This window comes from Rutidosis leptorrhynchoides, chromosome 6 (assembly GCF_046630445.1).
Source record: "Rutidosis leptorrhynchoides isolate AG116_Rl617_1_P2 chromosome 6, CSIRO_AGI_Rlap_v1, whole genome shotgun sequence".
In the NCBI taxonomy this organism is placed as follows: Eukaryota; Viridiplantae; Streptophyta; class Magnoliopsida; order Asterales; family Asteraceae; genus Rutidosis; species Rutidosis leptorrhynchoides.
Window position 1 is genome coordinate 287756176 of NC_092338.1, and position 23411 is coordinate 287779586.

Sequence of the window (23411 nt, forward strand, 5' to 3'; positions counted from 1 at the left end):
CCTCAGGTGTTAATATGGTAGGTGTAACCTGAGTTGGACTAGGCTTACTGATCCTCAAGGTTGTGATGTCCTGATAACCGTATGTCATTTGAGGTTTCCCTTAGGTGAAGTTTAAGCTAGTCCGGGTTGGATTCTAGATTCTTTTCTAACCTTTTGGGTTAGAATCGCGGGTGGTTCAACATGTACTTGTTGTGCCCAGTTCGGTAGAAGTAAACCGACAGCTTCAAGGTAAGTATCTATTCGTGTATCCCATGGATCAAGTATCCTCAACAACCATTCTGGTATTGTAGCAGTGAATCTGTTGTAAGGTACGTTAGGTGTATTCATTTTCACCACAAAAAAGACCACCATTGGAAGTCCATGAGTAGAAGGGATTGGTATATTGGCATTCCTGCAAGTGGTTAGTGCATCATTTATACATAAATAATAAAACCTTTCATAAGGAATATACTTGGTTTGTGGCTTGTCCACTTGGAATTGAACCAGATCCCATATAAGCTCTCCGAAGTCAGCATTTTGAACCCTCACATAAGAGTAGAAATAACTTCTACATCTAGATTGTCATTCTATCTAAACCCCTTGGTGTCATCAATAAACACCTGTTGATAATAGAGAAGACCACATACCACCTATAGTGAAGGAACTTCTTCTAGAAGAACCTTAAGGCAATATTCCTATCACCACTATACCCCAAATCAAAGATTGAATTTAGCATTGCAGAATTTGATGGAAATGCTGGCGGATTGTTAACAACTGAAAGGTTGAAGATCCTTTTGAAGTCAGCCTTAGTGATTATCCTCCTTCCTTAAACACCCCTTAGATTAAAAGAGAAATGAGCATGTTCTCCTTGAGGATTTGCTGGTGAAGGAAGAGTTTCCTCAACATATCTAATAGAACGATTGAGGATTCTCATATCTTCCTCTGACGCACTCACAATGTAGTTTAAAGCAACCTAGAACTGATGTATTTCTAGTATGGCCAACCAATAGTTTCCTGGGATGTTTATTGTAGTGGTGATGAAGTGATTGTTCGCCATTTGATGCTTGATAAGAATATAAGACCACAAGATGTTATGAATTAACAATGTCTTTATTCTTATTTTCTTTAAAGTTCTTTGTATGATTTTTAAAATTTACAAGTGTTTATGGATTTTCTTAGTTTTAAAAAATTTTATACCAAAATATACACAAGTATACATAAATCATGAAGTCTAATTATCCTTATGTAATCTTGACTAATTGACTTATCCTCTCAATAATCATGTAATGATCATACAAGATTCGGGCATTCAAGATTTATTAAAAACATAATCTAAATCAAATAGCACTTTGCAATCATTCATGAAAATATCAGATTCGATTATGTGAGATTCTGACTTTTAGGTCTAATTAGGACACTCCATTAATTAACACTTCAAAATCATTAATTAGATTCGCATGCATGAGATTCTGATACAAGAAATATGAATAATGTGTTGAAACCTAAACAATTTATCAAATTTGGACATATGAGATTCTTACATGTTCAAGTTATTCGCACAATTCATTATCATTATACGCTTGTAATTATCATTTTAATCTAATCATGTTGTCATTCAAACCACTATCAGATTAGCATACAATCAAAAGATGAATAAATTCACATACTTGACTCAGGATAAGATTCGCACACATGACTCATCAGAATCGCATTCAACAAAGTCATTAAAAACTCTTATTGATCATGCAACCTAAGTCGTATATATGCTAGATCCACTTATCAGTCATCTATTAAACATAATCAATCAACATTAATGTGTACAAATCTGTTCAAGTGTTCAATTTGAATACTTGCATAAGATTTGCATGATTCAAAATTAGGTTCTGTTTGTTAATTGATCATGAATAAAAAGATATATCTAGTTTTGATTAAGCATGAATGGTTCAGATCTATTCATATTTATGAAAAACTTCATTAAAATCGAATTTTATCAAGATTTTGTATTATAGTTTTACTCAGATTCGCAAGTTGTATCAGATTCGGATGCTTTCAGCCAAGAGAATATTGAAAAAGGTGAAGTGTTTGACTTTTTGACTTCAATATTTATAGTCCAAATCTGATGTTCAAATTGGGTCGTGCTAATCTCTCACTTAATGGGCTTTTCAACTGAATGTTCAGTTTATTGAGTCCATTATTCATTTTCCAATCAAACTTTGAAACATTCGAATGTATAAAATCACAAGTTTTTCTTTTTCCATTAAAAATATGATTGAGAGAATCTGAGTTTTGACAAAGTCCGAATTTCAACTGTTTGTTGTCAGATTCGGACAAAGGTTAAAAAATTAACATTTATTCAAGAAAAATCAAATCTTTTTTATTTTAAATCTTTTCCAATTTTTAAGATTTTCAAAAATGAAATTTGTACTTATTAAATTTGAACAACGTACAAATTTTCAGCGATACCAAATGTTGAACGTGTTGCATACTGAGATGTATACAAGCTAAAGTGAATTTTAGCAATTAAAACGCAAGTTTTTATGTTTTCACTTTTCCAAAAATTAATTTCAAAAAATCTTGAATCAAGATTAGATATCAATCAGTTTCCTCCCCCAACAGAACTATTAAATTCATATTAAAGGAGAAACCATATATTAAAAAACTCCCCTTACAAGAATACTATCTAAAGCATTTGATGGTCAGTAGCTCCTACTAGAATGTATATACTCCCCCTAAACTCAAGATGCATATAGAAGAAACAAATTGTATGAAAGAAGTCAAGAACTATACTCTACCTTGCACATATGTTGCATCAAGAACTTTAGGCTAACCTCATCTAAAGGTTTAGTGAACATGTCGGATAATTGTACTTTAGTAGAAACAAAGTGAAAGGACCCGTTCATATACATTATAAACGATTCACAATAGTTGATTATATCGCAAGGTATTTGACCTCTATATGATACATTTTACAAACATTGCATTCGTTTTTAAAAGACAAACTTTATTTACAATGAAAGTTGACGGCATGCACACCATTTCATAATACATCTAACTATAATTGACATAATAATAATCTTGATGAACTCAATGACTCGAATGCACCGTCTTTCAAAATATGCCATGAATGACTCCAAGTAATATCCTTAAAATAAGCTAATGCACAGCGGAAGATTTCTTTAATACCTGAGAATAAACATGCTTTAAAGTGTCAACCAAAAGGTTGGTGAGTTCATAGGTTTATCATAACAATCATTTCAATATATTAATAGACCACAAGATTTTCGTTTATAAATATATGTACACTCGCAAGTGTATAAAAGTATTCTATAAGTTGTAGGCACCCGGTAACAAGCCTTAACGTTCATGTTTTACCCTCTGAAGTACACCAGATCAGGTGTGTTTAAAATAACCTCGAAGTACTAAAGCATCCCATAGTCAGGATGGGGTTTGTCAGGCCCAATAGATCTATCTTTAGGATTCGCGCCTACCGTACATAGACAAGTAGTTTTATGTTACCAAGCTAAGGGTATATTTCTGGTTTAAACCCACGTAGAATTAGTTTTAGTACTTGTGCCTATTTCGTAAAACATTTATAAAAACAGCGCATGTATTCTCAGTCCCAAAAATATATATAAAAGGGAGCAAATGAAACTCACCATACTGTATTTTGTAGTAAAAATACATATAACGTCATTTAACAAGTGCAAGGTTGGCCTCGGATTCACGAACCTATATTAATTATATATATTTATATGTTGGTCATTATTTGTCTAACAATTTTTGGTCAAGTCATAGTGTACCACAATCCTAATGCTCGAGACTAATATGAAAAAGTCAACAAAAGTCAACTTGGCCCAAAATGACTTCTAAAATTTATACGTGTTTATTATATAACTTAACTATAGTCATTTTATATATTTAAATATATTTATTAGATTTTATAATAATAAAAGTCATTTATTAATAACAATTTATATTAACATTTATATATGATAAAATATACTTTTATATATCTTAAGTAGTAAAATTTATAAAGTTCACTTAATATCGTAAAACTATAGTGGTAAGTATTATTAATGTAATTATATTACGCGTGGTGAAAAATATCTTTGTATCGCCTATTTATTTGATAAAATAATATTGATCATAATAATAATAAGTAAAAGTTGTATTATTTTGTAATAATAATTATTATTATTCTATAAAAAAAATAACAATATTTATATTTACTAAAAATGTTATTATGATAAAATGATAATACTAACATAGTAGTAATAATGATATTTTATAATAACAATGATATTTCTATTAAAATAATAACGACGATAGTAATAATAATCATTTTAACAATAATACTAAAATTCAGTTGACTATAACTTCTAATCCGTTCATCGAAACCATTCGATATCTAAATGAAAAGTTCTTAATTTTTCGCTAGCTTTCCAATGACATGCATATCATATACCCTATCTCAGTAGCATATGTATCTAATTCAGGATTCAACAAACCTATCTAAGGACAATATCGAATGTACAAGCATGCATAATCCTATATACTCGAGCACTAGTCAGGGATACACTATGGATATATAAAAGTTAAGTTATGAGTGATCACGTATCAATATTGAGATTCAATATTGCAGAAAAGTACGTAGACGCAACGGAGATGATAAACACTAGATTGACCTCAAAAGCATACCTATGAACCATACCCATCACCTCCATAGCTATAACCCATAATTTCCTTAGCTTCGACTCATTCAAAAAAACTATTTTGAAATCACTCGGACATCACTCCGTCGTAATATTTTATGTATACTAATAATATCTTGAAATTATACAGAGCATATATATATATATATATATATATATATATATATATATATATATATATATATATATATATATATATATATATATATATATATATCGATTGAGAGAGTTTAGAGAAATATATTTTCAAGTTTCTATGAAATAATGAAATCTATTGAATTTTATTTATAATAGATTTTTGAATTATTAAAGTATGAATTATTAAAGTGAATTATTAAAGTATGAATTATTAAAGTGAATTATTAAAGTTAAAGTAAAGTAAAAGTAAAGTAAAGGTAAAGTTAAAGTATAGTAAAAGTATAAAAACTATGTATGTATAATACGCGTATAAATATATATAATATTAATTTAAATCGTTATATATATTTAATGAAATAAAATATAAATATCGTTATATTTATTATACTGGTTAAGTAATGAGTTGTCAAAAGTGGTTCTAGATATTTATAAAAGTTATATACGTTTTAATAATAAAGTTCTTTTTAAACTGAAAACGTTTTTATACGTTTGAAAATAGATTAATAGAATATTATGGAAACCAATTCTCCACTAGCTTTTGTCTAACTTTCGTAAATGACACTTTTTATTTTTATTTATAAATAGCTTTACAAATTATTCCGAATATCGTTAAGAGGAATAGATTTTCTCAAATCATAGTGGACCTCTCAACAGAGACTTGTAATCATAATTCAATGTTTCTGATAATTCAATCATTTAATATATATTTTTTTAATTTCATCGATAATCATATTGAAACAAATACGTTCATATAAAGCATTATACGTTTAAATACTTTGTTGACATTTTCAATTTATAACATATACACATATACATACATATTCATATATGTTCATTTAATGGTTCGTGAATCATTGGAATTTGGTCGAGGTTTAAATGAATGTATAAACATAGTTTAAAATCCTTGAGATTTAACTTTACAAACATTTCTTATCGTGTCAGAATAATATAAAGATAAAGTTTAAATTTAGTCGAAAATTTCGGGTCGTCACAGTACCTACCCGTTAAAGAAATTTCGTCCCCGAAATTTGATAGAGGTCGTTATGGCTAACAATGAGAATGTTATTATGACGATTATGAAGTTTTATCATGTCTAAGAAGTATGGATAAAATAATTCAATTACTCGAAGCGTATGAGGGAAGTTATCGTAAATGAAGGAAATAAGATTATAGTGATTCGTCATATCTTTTGACATCATCACAATTGATCACCAAATTTAAAGAAAAACTTTGTAATCTATGTTGGATTTGATGCTTCGGTGATTAAGGAGATTATGATTCTCTTCGAATTAATACGATAATCCATCTTGATTTCTCTGTCGGGTATTTCACTATAAATCCACCTCCTTCGTTTCCTTACAACTCACACCTTCTATTCTTTCTCCCTCAACTCATATTTTAAAGTATTTGTCAATATGCTTCATCCAGTACTGATTCTCGATATACTCCTCACTTTCATATCTGTCGTTCTTCTTTTTCATCTGCCTCCAGAAGAATCTATTTACTTCTACTATACTCTCGATTTTATAGTGTTTTTAGTTCTTCCGTGTCTTTATATTGCTATATGCATCGATATATACGGTTTACAATTTTTGGGTGGTTGTTGAGTTTTATATCTTCCCTTATATTTCAAAGCCCCTGCTTTTGTCTTCTCTAATCATTGACATCTACAGTTAATGCTCCCTTTTATTTGCTGCGATTTATACTCCAATTTCTATTTTGGAGTTTTGTCCTTTCGTTTCTTCTTCTTGCAATTAAGAAACTTTTGTAATAGTCCAGTATTCGCAGATATGAATTTCAGAATGAACATAGTTAATGTTCTAAGAAGGAAATGGTAATGGCACGATCTTGATTTGTTAATTTACCAGAATACCCTAAAAAGACCGAATCATCAAGAAAATATATTCTTGATATTTTTAGAGATTAAATAGAATACAAGAGTCGTGTAACATGGAACATGATGACGGCAAGGTCTGTGAATCGTCATGTCCCATTAGAAACTCAGCATGACTTACTGTAATATAATCACGTTGATCAAGTGTCATTATATTATACTAACTCATGCTTCAGTTCCCAACACTACTTCAACACATTCATAATTTAAACTCGAAAGTTTATAGAATATAGAAACTAATAGTTTCTTATATGATGTAACACTGATAGCGCAAAGAGATAAATGACTTCAGGTAAAATTAGTTGTGAAAATATCTTCAGAAATATCGTGGATATTTATAATGAAAGATATGATAATATCTTAGAATTTCTAATATTGATGGATGATGATGAAGATTTGTCTGTAAAGGTTTAGAATAAAGAGTAAGGTATTCGTTAATGATTTTTGCAGGCACTGAATCATTTAGATTCTTTGAAGGCATATTTAGTCTTTGTGATTTGTCCACAGCCTCCTTCATAGTCTGTTCAATCCGTTTTCCAGTTCCAAACCTTCTCTTTTTCTCAGCTTTACCACCTTACTATTCTTTGTCATCAAAGTTTTTACTGTTAAGATCGTTTACAGTTTTTGATGCTTCGTCAGCATTTCAAGAACTAGTTTGCAGTTCAAAATATTTTTCAGAACTTCACATTCAAAGTATGTAAGTCCAGGAGATAGATGTTTTACGTACACATATAACTGTTGGCGTAGACATGCTTCAAGATTTCAAAATACTGATTACTGTTTTCCGATGATTCGTATGACAATTCTCATTACAAGATGCGAATGAGTAAATGATGTGATTTCAATGAATATAATGATTTTTCGAAAAGTCAAAGATAATTGAAGTTGTTGGTAAGTTTATTGCTAAGGTGGCGAGATATAAAAGGTCCCCAGTAACGATGACAAAAGGGCAACGTATCTATCGAGGTTATAATAAGACTAGTCCGACTGAAAAGTCGAAGTTGACTTGCTGGAGCTGTGACAAAACTGTCTACTTTGAAAAGGAATTGAAAAGTCATTTTAGCTAATAAATGCCAAAGGGTCTGACACGGATACGCGTCGAACTATGACTTTGGCTTCGAGAGCTTTTTAGGTACATAAATGTGGGTAATATGTGGTTGGATCATCATCTCGATTGTTCATTGTTTGAAGTGTCTTCGAAAACTTCGGAGAGTTTGAACACAGTTTGTAATCGTTAATATACATATGATGTTCTAACACAGTTTTGAAGTCAATGTATAGCTTTGAAAGATGTAGGAATCTAAGAGTGATGTCTTCTGTTAAATCATGACTTGGATTTTGATTTGTCAAAATCAGAATGTGTAATCAAATTTGGGTGAGAATGGTTGTTTTGATTTCTATACAAGAATGTATATTGTTGTGAGATTTTGGGAGTATAGTTGATGATTTGCTTAATCAGATTCGAAAAATGTAACATATTAATTGTGAATTTATATATCTCTCGGGTATTACCTACCCGTTAGAAAAAATTTTCACAATTAATATTTTGGTCAACAGCATTTTATTACAGTCTTTATGAAAATATATATGTGCATATTTTCTTCAGATGTAACATAGATTTAATGAGTTAATATTAAATTAAACTCATTTGATTTACGGTTGAAACTAGAACTGAATAATCCCTAAAGACTTTAGAAGTTACATAACTTTTACGGAGTATTTATTCAATAAAATTGAAATTATGAATTAATACTTCGTTATTTGTTGGTGTTTGTGGAATTCTTGTGAATTTCGCAAGGTACGAATAATGTTATTTGAAAAGTTTCGAGTACATCGACGATGAAAGTGAAAAATCAAACTTATATTTGAATAATTCATTTGATTTATTATGAATTTGGATTTATTGAATTGAGGCAGAGATTGTAGTTAATGATGGTTAAGTTGTGCACGAAGGACGTACATTATCGCATATTAGTAACATGAATTAACCGAGTAGTTAAGATTCACACATAATAGGTTAGTACGGAAATATTTATTATGGTCTAAAAATTTATATATATAAGATATACATATAAATCCTTCAGTGGAAATGAGTTAATACTTCATAACTCATTGATATGACATACTTATTGTTGATTTATAATGATGTCCACGGTGATTCTTGAACTGACGGAGTTTGTGATGTTATAGGTGATGCTGATTTTGACAACGCTGGTAGCACTGACTGTACTGGTGATGTTCATGGTACTGTTGATGCTGTTGGTAAATCAAGTCTAGCTTGTAAACCACACATCATTCTTGTCAGGGTTTCTACTCTTCCTTCTATCATTTGGGTTCACTCATCTAATTTATGGTTAGGGCTAGAATAGATAATCTCTAAGACTTTAGAGACTACATAATCGTCGCAAAATGTTTCTCCAATGAAGTTATGAATCAATACTTCATCGTTTGTTGTTGTTGGTATTCCTTGGTATCTATAGAGTGTATGTCATTGGTACTCGTGGGATATAGGTTGTGATGTTGAAGTGTGGGATGCGGATGTTACTGTTGGTGGTGGTGATGGTACTGTTGGTGTTGCTGATGGTGGTACTGGTTATGATGCTGGTGCTGCTGTTGGTGTTTGTAACCCTTGCACCATATTCTCTAAAGCCACTACTCGAGCACGAAGCTCGTTGACTTCTTCTATTACACTGGGGTGATTGTCGGTTCGGACGAGCGGATAAATAAAATCTAGAATTTGATGTAGTATATAATCATGACGAGATACTCTGGAAATGAGAGAGAAAATGGTGTTTCGGACCGGTTCACCAGTAAGTGCTTCAGGTTCATCGCCAAGAGGGCAATGTGGTAGATGGAAGGGATCACCTTCATCTTGTCTCCAATTATTGAGGAGGCTACGAACCTATCCCCAATTCATCCAGAATAGATGATGGCTAATTGGTTGATCCATTCTGGTCACACTGCTTTCGGAGCTTGAGTGGGATTCCATATCAGAATTCGAGGGACTTGAACTAATGATGAATTCCATTTCGTTCGATTGAATAAAGGATTTTTCGATATGAAATGATTTTTCGGCTATCGGGTGGTATTCTAATTACATAGAATATCTATATAGATAGCGCAAAAGATTTCGTAGATTACGAAGGAATTTACGGGATATGTCAGGCAAAGTTTACAGTAACAGATACGCTAAGATATGAATTAGCAGATACGCTAAGATATGAATTTTGTCTATACACTATTCATGCAATCAATGCAGTAAGACGTATCTAGACTAAGAATGATAAGCAGGCAATTTCTGACAAAAATGATAAGCAAAACTTTTGACATGCAGACACGGTTGAAGTTAAGGCTCACTAATGCATCCTAACGACTATCAGTTAGACACACTAATGCAGACCTGGTTCGCTAAGACCACCTCTCTGACACCAACTGAAAGGACCCGTTCATATACATTATAAACGATTCACAATAGTTGATTACATCGCGAGGTATTTGACCTCTATATGATACATTTTACAAACATTGCATTCGTTTTTAAAAGACAAACTTTCTTTACAATGAAAGTTGACGGCATGCACACCATTTCATAATACATCCAACTATAATTGACATAATAATAATCTTGATGAACTCAATGACTCGAATGCAACGTCTTTCAAAATATGCCATGAATGACTCCAAGTAATATCCTTAAAATAAGCTAATGCACAGCGGAACATTTCTTTAATACCTGAGAATAAACATGCTTTAAAGTGTCAACCAAAAGGTTGGTGAGTTCATAGGTTCATCATAACAATCATTTCAATATATTAATAGACCACAAGATTTTCGTTTATAAATATATGTACACTCGCAAGTGTATAAAAGTATTCTATAAGTTGTAGGCACCCGGTAACAAGCCTTAACGTTCATGTTTTACCCTCTGAAGTACACCAGATCAAGTGTGTTTAAAATAACCTCGAAGTACTAAAGCATCCCATAGTCAGGATGGGGTTTGTCAGGCCCAATAGATCTATCTTTAGGATTCGCGCGTACCGTACATAGACAAGTAGTTTAATGTTACCAAGCTAAGGGTATATTTCTGGTTTAAACCCACGTAGAATTAGTTTTAGTACTTGTGCCTATTTCGTAAAACATTTATAAAAACAGCGCATGTATTCTCAGTCCCAAAAATATATATAAAAGGGAGCAAATGAAACTCACCATATTGTATTTCGTAGTAAAAATACATATAACGTCATTTAAAAAGTGCAAGGTTGGCCTCGGATTCACGAACCTATATTAATTATATATATTTATATGTTGGTCAATATTTGTCTAACAATTTTTGGTCAAGTCATAGTGTACCACAATCCTAATGCTCGAGACTAATATGCAAAAGTCAACTTGACCCAAAATGACTTCTAAAATTTATACGTGTTTATTATATAACTTAACTATAGTCGTTTTATATATTTAAATATATTTATTAGATTTTATAATAATAATAAAAGTCATTTATTAATAACAATTTATATTAACGTTTATATATGATAAAATATACTTTTATATATCTTAAGTAGTAAAATTTATAAAGTTCACCTAATATCGTAAAACTATAGTGGTAAATATTATTAATGTAATTATATTACGCGTGGTGAAAAATATCTTTGTATCCCCTATTTATTTGATAAAATAATATTGATCATAATAATAATAAGTAAAAGTTGTATTAATTTGTAATAATAATAATTATTATTCTATAAAAAAAATAACAATATTTATATTTACTAAAAATGTTATTATGATAAAATAACAATACTAACATAATAGTAATAATGATATTTTATAATAACAATGATATTTCTATTAAAATAATAACGACGATAGTAATAATAATCATTTTAACAATAATACTAAAATTCAGTTGACTATAACTTCTAATCCGTTCATTGAAACCATTCGATATCTAAATGAAAAGTTCTTAATTTTTCGCTAGCTTTCCAATGACATGCATATCATATACCCTATCTCAGTAGCATATGTATCTAATTCAGGATTCAACAAACCTATCTAAGGACAATATCGAATGTACAAGCATGCATAATCCTATATACTCGAGCACTAGTCAGGGATACACTATTGATATATAAAAGTTAAGTTATGAGTGCTCACGTATCAATATTGAGATTCAATATTGCAGAAAAGTACGTAGACGCAATGGAGATGATAAACACTAGATTGACCTCACAAGCATACCTATGAACCATACCCATCACCTCCATAGCTATAACCCATAATATCCTTAGCTTCGACTCATTCAAAAAAACTATTTTGAAATCACTCGGACATCGCTCCGTCGTAATATTTTATGTATACTAATAATATCTTGAAATAATACAGAGCAAATATATATATATATATATATATATATATATATATATATATATATATATATATATATATATATATATATATATATATATATATATATATATATATATATATATATATAAATCGATTGAGAGAGTTTAGAGAAATATATTTTCAAGTTTCTATGAAATAATGAAATCTATTGAATTCTATTTATAATAGATTTTTGAATTATTAAAGTATGAATTATTAAAGTGAATTATTAAAGTATGAATTATTAAAGTGAATTATTAAAGTATGAATTATTAAAGTGAATTATTTAAGTTAAAGTAAAGTAAAAGTAAAGTAAAGGTAACGTTAAAGTATAGTAAAAGTATAAAAACTATGTATGTATAATACGCGTATAAATATATATAATATTAATTTAAATTGTTATATATATTTAATGAAATAAAATATAAATATGGTTATATTTATTATACTGGTTAAGTAATGAGTTGTCAAAAGTGGTTCTAGATATTTATAAAAGTTATATACGTTTTAATAAGTTATTTTTAAACTGAAAACGTTTTTGTACATTTGAAAATAGATTAATAGAATATTATGAAAACCAATTCTCCACTAGCTTTTGTTAAACTTTCGTAAATGACACTTTTTATTTTTATTTATAAATAGCTTTACAAATTATTCCGAATATCGTTAAGAGGAATAGATTTTCTCAAATCATAGTGGACCTCTCAACAGAGACTTGTAATCATAATTCAATGTTTCTGATAATTCAATCATTTAATATATTTTTTTTAATTTCGTCGATAATCATATTGAAACAAATACGTTCATATAAAGCATTATACGTTTAAATACTTTGTTGACATTTTCAATTTATAACATATACACATATACATACATATTCATATATGTTCATTTAATGGTTCGTGAATCATTGGAATTTGGTCGAGGTTTAAATGAATGTATAAACATAGTTTAAAATCCTTGAGATTTAACTTAACAAACATTTCTTATCGTGTCAGAATAATATAAAGATAAAGTTTAAATTTAGTCAAAAATTTCCGGGTCGTCACACAAAGTATAACTCTACATCTTCCTTTTCAACATGGTCCTTGATAAAGTGATAACGAATATTTTTGTGTTTAGTCTTAGAGTGTTGGACCAGGTTGTTAGTGATGGCAATTGCACTCTATGAATCACAATAGATTGAGGTCTTAGAAACCTTAAAGCCATAGTCTAATAATTGAGTTTTCATCCACAAAACTTGTGAACAACAGTGAGCTGTAGCAATGTACTCAGACTCAGTTGTTGATTATTAAACACAGTTTTGTTTCTTGGATGACCAACCAACCAGCTTACTACCCAACATCTGAAGTGATCCGGATGTTTTCCCTATCTACATGACAACCGCCATCGGTGTACGCAGTAAGATTGAAATCCGATCCATGAGGATGCCAAATTCCAAGGTGAGGTATACCGTATTGATAAATTCTAACCACCACTTTGAAGTGTGATTTCTTTGGGTTATACTGAAATTGAGCACAGACAGTAACAGCAAGTGTAATGTCTTTGTCTGCTGGCAGTCAAATACTTGAGAGAACCAACCATGCTTCGATAAAGAGTAATATAAAAGGGTTCCCCATTATCATCAGCATTAAGAAAAGTTCTCATTAGGTTGACATTGTTTTCAAATTAGTCATTTTGAAAACATTTTAGCATATCGTGAATGTATTTGGTTTGACTGATAAAAATTCTGTTTGGTAATTGTTTTACTTGTAATCCTAAGAAGAAACTGAGATCATTTAAGCATGCTCATTTAGAATTTGTTGGCCATTGAGTCACCAAATTCTTTGCATAGGGCCGGGGACGTGGAACCAAAAATAATATCATCAACGTAAATTTGAACTAAAAGGATGTGACTGTGATGTTTACGGATGAAGAGCGTTGTATCAGTTGTTCCACAGGAGAAGTCATTTTCCAGCAAATACTTTTTCAAGGTCTCGTACTATGCATGTGGAGCTTGCTTTAGACCATACAAAGCTTTTTGCAAGTAATAGACGTTGTTTGGATGAATAGTATTGATAAAGCCTTCGGGTTGATCAACATAAACTTCCTCTGGAAGATGACCATTTAAAAAAGCTGTTTTGACGTCCATTTGAAACACCGTAAACTTCGTGTAAAAAGAATATGCTAGAAAACGACGAATAGCCTTAATCCTTGTAACCGGAGCAAATGTTTCTTCGTAGTCAATACCCTCTAGTTGTATGTATCCTTTGGCCACAAGTCATGCATTGTTTCGAAGCACAACCCCATCAAAAATTTTCTTGTTTTTGAAAATCCACTTAACCCCGATTGGTTGTTGACCCCGTGGTCTTGGAACTAATCACCATACTTGCAAATGATCAATTTGACCTATTTCTTCTTGCATTGCTATCACCCAGCTAGGATCAAGTAAAGCTTTAGCATCCGAAGATGGATCAATCTTACTTTGAAAGGAAGTATACAAACACAAATTGCGAGTAGCCCTTCGAGTTGTAACCGCAACATTAACATCACCAATAATAAGATTAATTTGATGACTCTTAGTCTGCTGGTGTGTGGAAGAGGTTCATGATTAGCACTATCAAGTGAAACCTCAATCGTTGTTGAAGTTGAGCCATCATAAACATATGGAGTTAAATCAAGTTATGCATGTTGAGTCGAATCAAGAGCAACAATTAGAGGTAAGAGAGAAGATGAAGAAGAACAGGTGAATTAGTTATTGTTGTATCTTCATCACTGAGACTCGGTTGTATCTCAATAAAAATTGATTGAGTTGGTGTAACCGGTACGGCATAAACATCGGATTTCCATTGAGGAGAGTAAATTGTATCAAACAAGATATCTAGTTCCTCCGTAGTTACCGTAGGAACACCCTTCTTCGCAAAAATTGAGTTACATGCGAAAGAAGTGGAAGCCACTTTTGGATCACGTTTTGAACTGAGTTAGTCAACAGTCATTCTTGATAATTCATCAAAACGAACATTGATGCTTTCCTTTATCGTCCTTGTCCTTTTGTGATAAATACGATAAGCTACTTTGTTTGACGAGTAACCGAGAAATATGGCTTGATCACCATGAGCATCAATTTTTCCGAGGCTGTCAAAGTCATTAAGAATATAGCATATACAACCAAAGACACAGAATATTTAACGTTTGGGCGTCTACCATATAATAACTCATAAGGAGTTTTATCAAATCGTTTGGTAATGATTGAGTAGGTTTGGGTATAACATGCAGTCGAAATAGCCTCACCCCACATTTTTAGAGGTACCTTGGAGTAGGCAAGCATGGTGTGTGCTTCCTCACACGATGTACGATTACATCGTTCTACTACTTTATTCTGTTGAGGAATCCTAGCAGCAGAGAACTGGTGTTTAATGCCTTGGTCTCTTAAGTAACTATCAAGCAGGTCATTCTTAAATTTTGTCCCATTATCAGTTTGGATACTTTTAACATTCTTTTTAAAAGAACGTTAAGTTTTCTTGATGAACTCAATGATAAGGGAGGGTGTTTTCGATTTAGATCACAAAAGAAAAATCCATGTATATCAGGAATAGTCATCAACTATAACATGCACATGTTTCTGGCCGCCAAGGCTAAAGACTCTCATGGATCCACATAAGTCCATAACCATGAATTTTTTTTTTTTTTTTTTTCTACCAAACACAAATTACCATGTGTTGGTGCATAATCTAGGTTAATGGTTTAAAGTGAAGCAATACTTTTACCAACTAAGAGATCTCGTCCGTCGGTGGATTGCCCCGCACATTGAAGATGTTAGAATATGACTTTGAGATCTCCATCGCAAAATTAGCAGACACTAAACGAACTACAACCAAGACCTTCAACGTATGAGACCCTTTTGATCATTATGCCATTCTTCAAAAAATCTCTATAACCCGTTATCTCCAAAATTTCATCATTTCCAAAAGTAACCGTTCAATTTCTCGACAAAATTCATCAACAAGGATTTATCACCCGTCATATGTCATGAACAACCGTAGTCGATATACCACACACAAACGTCGAAAACCTGTAAATGTTAATGTTCTTAAAGTTTAGGTACCCAATGTTGTTTGGGTCCTCTACGGTTAGTAGAACCAAAAAACTTTGGATCACACAAACATGTCATATGTAATGCATCATTCAATTTAGAATTCAAAGCATCATTCAAAAATACAGTACATGAAGCATTAGCATAAGCAATATCAAGTTTTACAGAATGATTAAAAGTCTTAACACAAAGATTATTCTAAGAAGATGTCTTGTTTAAATAAATAAAATGAACACAATGGTTTCCTAGGTCGACTAGCAAATTTCTTGGGAACTTTTGATACTGGCTCTAAGCACGACTTAGGTACACATTTGGACTTGTATTTAAAGTTTGAATTAAAACCTGTGACACGAAAAACACCTTTGTTAGTTAGACGTCTAAGTTTTTTATTTGAGTTTTGAGATGATTGGTTCTTCAAAATATCCATTTGGACTTTACGTTCTTAGTTATCATACTCACTCAAATCAGGTTTTGAACTCGTGTATATTGAAGACTTTACTGGGTTCGTTAAAAGACTTTCCCTTTTTTGATTTGGCATTAATATCGTCGAAATAATCTTAATTGTATGAGAACCATCAGGATGGTTAATCTTTTTAACAATAAATTGTTTCGAAGATGAATCATTTGAAAAAACTTTTCTTCTGTTGAGATCGTATGATTTAGTTGTACGCTTAACCTTCTTATCAATCCCATCAACACATGTAGAAACACATTTCACATTCTTATGATATATTTTCTTTGTATGTGTATTCGGAGAAGCATGCTTATGTGTGTTGGCCTTCTTAAGTAGATCTATTTTGCTTTTTAAGCTCTTAATCTCAAGGCATTAGTCTTCCATGGAAACTAAGACTTCACCTTTCCTAAAAGCATAAGTAGATTCTACCTTATTAAGAGGAGGCAATTTATCACACATCAAGCATTCGTTTTAGAGACTTACATCTAAGTTGCATATCAGTGTTATCTTTCTCAAGTTGATCAACTAGATGTTCTAAGCTCTTCTCCTTAGGCTTTGTGTCTATTTGGTCATGAGATTCTACCTTAGGTTCAAACTTAGGTTCTACCTTTTGATATAAACCATTGTGATCTAGTGATTTTGAATTATTAAGTTCTAATTTCTTTTCCATGTTGTCTAACTTAGTTATAAATTTGTTGGTTAAGGCATTCAATTCATGTGCTAGATCTTCATCGATATGAACATGAACATTTGGTACAGGACATGCAGTAATGGTCGGTAGACTTGGTTCAGATTCAATAGTAGGTTAGAAAAACACTTATTTTATGGTAATACTAGCACTAGGTTTGCCAAACACTTCATTCTCAAGCATCACAATATACTTCTAGCAAGAATGTAGGAATGTAAACCGATCTACATTTTGGCACATAATCAGCATACTGCATACTCTGTCCTAGTTCAACTAATTCCTTCAGGAAAGCAGGATTTTGTTTACCCATTTTAGCATTAATTTTTTATACATCAAGCTAATTTGATAATATTTCTTAAATGAACGTTTAGCAACTATTTTATAACACCCCGTCAAAATCCATTAATGGAATGTTAACTCTGGTCCTAGTGCTCGGCTTGTCTTCTACGTAACAGCAATGTTCTACAGCGAAAGCAACTAATACATGAGATAAAACATGCAAAACGGGTTAACATAAAATTGAGTGAATCTACAGGTTTAAGTAAATGGTTCATCGTATGTTCCATAAAAAAGTTTCCAAAAATCGTTTGTCGAAAATCAATTTTCAAAAGCGTTTATCAGTAATAGGTATTCCAAAAAATAGTATTCAGAAATCTGTAAACATTTATCAGTTTAAACCACCAAGGTTTAATCTCAAAAGTTTGCATATAGCAAATGCTAAGTAATAAACTATTTGTAATCAGCGATGTCAAGTTTCAACTGTATGTGACATCAAAAAGTTCTTTTTGTTTCATCTGTTTGTAGACATTACAATGTCTAGTTTCTAGTTTGTAAACATCGTAAATAGTTAGGCCACGAAATTTCTGAAATAAAAGCATTGTAAATAGTATACATTATCATCAGCACTTGATTATAAAGCTTTAACCCTGCGGATAGCTAAAGCGCTACACGTCTTCCCTTTACCCTTTCTAAGCATACACTGATCAGGTGTACAAGTTAGAACAGAATAAGCACCTCGTAGGTTGAGGCGAAAGTTTGAAAAACCTAACGGTATCGTCCCTATAAGTCGAGCTTACTTAAAGTAATTAATATAATCAAGCTAAGTGATTTCTGATCTGAACTCATATCTATATCGTTTAGTTACTCATGCCTAATATGTAAAATATTTGTAAAAATAGTTTAAGAAACAGTTTCAAAAGCAGCATGTATCTCATCCCAAAAATAGTAGTGAAAATGAGACTGTAGACTCACCTTAGCAAAAGCACTGAAATCTCTTAGTAAAACCGTACAGTAGTCGAACAATCACGACCTATAATAACCCTCTCTTTTCCACTTCTGAATTGACTATTATACCCCTAGGGTTTCTTTGCATGTTTATGTGTATTAATATCTAGTGTTGTTCTTCAAGCTTAATTAATACGATATAATTAAAGTCTATATTAATCTTTATATGTTATAATTGATATTAACATGTAATAAATAATTGTGGCACAAATATAAAATATAAAACTATAATGTAAAACTATAAACTAATTAAATGATTAATTAATATAATTATTTAATTAAATAGTATAATATATATATATATATATATATATATATATATATATATATATATATATATATATATATATATATATATATATATATTACTAATTGGATAAATAAATAAAAGAGATAATAACAAATTTAAATAAAATTTAGAAACTTCTAAAATATTAGATAAGATTTTATTTTTATTTTATTATAACCAAAATATTTAAATTAAATATATTAAATTCGAATTTAATTAATTAATTAATTAATATAATGCCAAATTTAAATAGAATTCTAATACCTTTTTCTTCAAGAAACTTTTCCCCTATAAATACACATTAAAAACCCTCATTTTTTTATAAAAATTTTTGGAAACTCTCCCAAGCCTTGAAAATATTTGAGGTACTTTTTCTCTCTTTTTCTTTTATTTTTTTTCTTTTGGTATATGCATATATGTACAAAAATTTAATAAAATAGCTATAAACTTATAAAATTTGTAAAAACAATTTTACGAGGTAATATTAATGTTATAAAGATGATATAAGTCGAAAAGATTATTTTTATGATGTATTACATATTTATTTTAATTATATCATTGGCTAGGGTTTATATAAACAAAATTCAATAAAAAATATCAAACAAATTCAAAAACTGAAACAAAAATTTTTTGTAACTTATTTTTGATGTATAAAGAGTTCTGGAATTGAAAACTTAATTTATTTGCTGCTCTACATAATTATTATGTATTTATTATTGAAAACAATATACATATATGTAAAATATAGTAATAATTCGTATAAAAATATAAGAACAGTAGGTTTTGCATTAAAAACACTTAGAAAAATTAAGGTATGTATAAAAATAAATTTTGGAAGTTTTGGAAGTTTTGGTGTATTATTATTAATTATATTCGAATTATATGGTTAAACAATGCAAAATTCGTAATAAATATTTATCACAGAAAATAAAATATATATATATATATATATATATATATATATATATATATATATAATTTTCTCGAGTTTATAAAATATATTGGAACCTGTAAAACATATAAAACTTAATATATAGGTCGAATTGGTATTTATTCTATATTTAAACTCTTATTACATACTTACCAAAAATAAATAAAAAATATATACTAAATAAATATAGGATAAGGATAGATAATTTTTATAAATTTTTATAAACTTATACTAATCATAAAAGATCTGTAAAATTTATATTTTTAATTATTTTATATTTATTTGATTAATTGTGAATTTATGTAATATATATGTATTAAAGATGTATGTATAAATATTATATAATAAATAATTAATATATCAAAGATATATAAGTAATAATAAACATTGTTATGATATATTAAACAATAATAACTTAATAAAACTAAACATATATATACTTAATATAATATAACTATTAGTGTATGATATGTAATACAAGTAATTAAATACTTAGTAATACTTAAGTAATTATTATACTATAATATTGAAAATAAATTAAATAATAAATAATACTATACTAAATTAAAAACTTATAGTATAATATAAAATAATTAAATTGTATTACATTAATGAATATAATATAACTTATATAATAACATATAATATAACCTAAAGTGAGGGTTAATCAAAATAAGGTATGACTTATGAGAACTACACCGCTACTCACGGTCGTAAGTGAATGATGTCTAGGTTGCCATTTATGGGGATAACTTGTGGATCTCGAATGTCATGACTTAGATTCTGGTCAAGATTCCTGGGCCCTCGGTTACATCTGGTCATTCCTGACTTATTTGATAGCAACGAAGTTTGAGTAAAGTTGTACAACGTCTTGCTAAAGATTATAACCCGAACTTTCTATAATTGGAAAGTTACTATAAATGGAAGTTTTCCATAAATAGTAACGTTCCAAAAATGGAAATTCTTTTAGAAAACCAACTTTATTACTATAGTTACTATATTAGTATATACGTTTGTCTGTTAGGCAATATCTGATCATACGTCCTATCTCTAGGTTGAGATCTCGATCACGTCTGTTCTGTTCAATTCATTCTTTTGTGGAATAACTCTTATGTGATACCAAGGTGAACTTCATAGCCCGACTTTTTAACTTTCTTATTTACTTATTTTAAACTTTGGGGTCAGACACATGCTTGCTTTTAAAACTATTTTACGCTTAGATACAAGTACTCGAAAACTATTTAACTGTGTTGCCATGCTTTGTTTAATGCTAAATCCCTACCATGATATCGTTAATTTCCTAGTGTAATGCAAACTTAGTTATTGTGAGTAGGCCTACTGAGAATGACGTCTCTAACCAGTTGACCGTTGGTCTTTGGTTGCATAATAATGATTTCAACGACACTGACATTTCAAGGTGTCATATGGTAACTTTGTTTAGTTCGATATCATAAATTCAGCACTACTTTTGAATGATGTTGCTACATCAAACTTGATAACTAAATCTTGTGGTCTAAAAACAATTATAAACCTATGTTGTTCACTCAACAATTTTTGATTGACACTTTAAGCATGTTTTGTCTCAGGTGATGACTGCTAAAAGATTACTTGCTACTTGGAATATGCTGCTATGGAGTCCGTATTATTTATTTATGTTGTTGTATTAGAACAATTACATTTACATTTTGGCTTCCTTTTGTAATGACAATTTAGTTCCGCTGCTATAATACTTTGAATTTTAATAAAAACGTCTCATTTAGAATCGTTCTCGGTTTACACTTGTGTTTTGGTATTGGTTAGTCACATTTGACCCCTAGTCCCATTAGGGGGTGTGACAGAGTGGTATCAGAGCCAGGTTATTATAGAGAACCAGGATTGCATTTTATGTGTGCCTTATGTGCTAGTTAGGGTGCCTTAGAAATCTTTATGACTATAACCTTTCCTGGCTTAGTTTAAGTGCCTTTCTTAATTGTCTATATTCCTGCCTTAGTTATTAGTGCTTCCTTACTATATGTTTCTTTATATCTTGCCCTTATATCTTTCCTTAGCATCCCTCTCGATACCCTGCTTCCTTTTCTAAGGATGTCATTTATAACTTCTAAATTTTGCGACATTTTCCATTACGGTCATTATTGTTATAATACATACCGTGGTGCCTTGGTTTGCGAACCCTAAAATGTCCTTCTAGACTTATGAAGATTCTCTCCGTGCAATCTTTAGTGCGTTGGGAAACACTTTAGGTTATGAACTATTTAAACGACAATTGAGCTTTAAGTCCTTAGAATGTTTTCTAATAGATAAAAATTATGTAGTTTGATCACGTATCCGGACCTTATGGAGTGATATTGAAGTGGAAATATGAATTAGTGAAATATAATGACGTCTGGCCAACGTGATTATATTACGGTAATTCATAAAGAAATTCCAATATCATGACATATGGAATAGAAAATGAATCAAAGAAAAATTTCCAAGCCATTCATTCGAAAATCTCATTGATATTACATGAAGGGCAATCATCATCTGATTTATAGATATACGAAGAGCTCGTTTCAACTAAACTATCTATCTCATACCCATGAGTAGATTAACAATCCTCATATACCATAAAGGTTGTAAAACTTTGCATTCTTTCTTTCTTAAACAACCTATCTCTTTATCTTTGACGCTTAATATTCACGCTCCTTACTAGAAGGAAGGATGCATATTCTTAAGTGATCTGAAGTGACACCCCCGAAATTTCTTCGAAGCATGCCTCATGTTATCTGTAATTATGCTTCTGGTGTAGATTTTTATGAACCCATTAGAAAACCCGTCAAAGATAAGCGACAATCACTCACAAGGATTTAATTTGAATTTTCAAGCGTCGATTCTTATAAACACCACATTCACCTACTATACCATTATATACTACTGATACACCACCACCATCACCTGATCATGACCCTCGGACTAAAGACACTGCTTACCAAGGTAGATATTTCCAACGGGTATTTTCTGTTTACCACATAAATCAAAAGAATCCCATCATACTCTAGCGTATCCACATTTCGGGCAAGTAAAGGGCGTAGTATATATAAATTTCCTTCACAATATTGAAAAACATGTGATCCCTCACACGCTTCATATGATTATCATTACGTTACTTAAGGTCAACATCGCGTAATTTGTTGTACCTAAACAATAAGTCGCGACCTTTGAATCGTTAACCGTTTTCCTGAAAAATCTTACGATTTCACCTCTGTGTTAAAAGCATGTTAGTTGTATCATTAAATGATCATATAGTAATGGTTCTAACAATAGGCAAGTGACACCATGTCCTTACATCGCCCTTACTCATTGTGGAAATTCATACCATCCCGACAATAATCACAGATTTAGCGAGAACTTGATAAATTGATGATCATCACATAGTCGAAAGTCACTGCATTAGCGTACCTTCATACCTGTCTATGTGAACATCAGATTATTCATGCTCAAGTTATTATGAAATCTTTGTGAATGACGGACTCCATCCATGAGTATATAATAAGGGCACTTACAGCCAGCTTTTCGACTCCAATATTAGTCATGGCTTGTTGG